The sequence below is a fragment of the Calidris pugnax genome, unplaced genomic scaffold (assembly GCF_001431845.1).
Source record: "Calidris pugnax isolate Ruff unplaced genomic scaffold, ASM143184v1 scaffold147, whole genome shotgun sequence".
NCBI classification, from domain to species: domain Eukaryota; kingdom Metazoa; phylum Chordata; class Aves; order Charadriiformes; family Scolopacidae; genus Calidris; species Calidris pugnax.
Genome location: NW_015092359.1, coordinates 6,119,613 through 6,120,059, shown reverse-complemented (window position 1 = coordinate 6,120,059; position 447 = coordinate 6,119,613). Strand labels below are relative to the sequence as shown.

The window sequence follows — 447 nt, the reverse complement described above, 5'->3', positions numbered from 1 at the left end:
GCTATTTACTTACCTGCTCCTGCAGAGGGGCGCTGGGGACGGGCTGTTCCCTGCAGCGAGACCCGGTGACAGTGATGGCAATGGTGATGGTACCTGCTAGCACCCAGCTGTTGGTGGGGAAATGGGGGTGCCCGCGCCACTGCGGGCCTGTGCCCATGCAGACAGCTCCTGGGCAGGGATCGGAACCCACGGGAGGCGGGTGTGATTAATTACACCTTGATTACCATAACTGGGTTCCTGTTGCAGACAGGGTGGAAGGCAAGCACCTGCTGCTGACCCGCGTGGGGCTGCAGGGAGCAGCGGCAGGCTGGTAGCTGGCACCCCGCGGGCATCCCTCCGGCTCTCCCGAGGCCGGGGAGGTTACCGGGGCCCAAGAGCCGCCTCAGTCCCGGGGGTGCCCCCCCGGGGGGTGCTGGAAGCCCGCAGGCCTCTGAGGGCCCTGGGCCG

General features: G+C 67.3%; 1 protein-coding gene across 1 annotated transcript in view; it reads right to left on the bottom strand.

Moving 5' to 3' along the window:
• LOC106900339 overlaps positions 1-37 on the bottom strand; it is a 9,593-nt gene extending 9,556 nt beyond the window's left edge. The window contains exon 1 of the mRNA XM_014962368.1: positions 14-37. The gene's annotated coding sequence lies outside the window, so the exon portion shown is untranslated. The remainder of the gene's footprint in view (positions 1-13) is intronic.
• Positions 38-447: the final 410 nt, after the last annotated feature.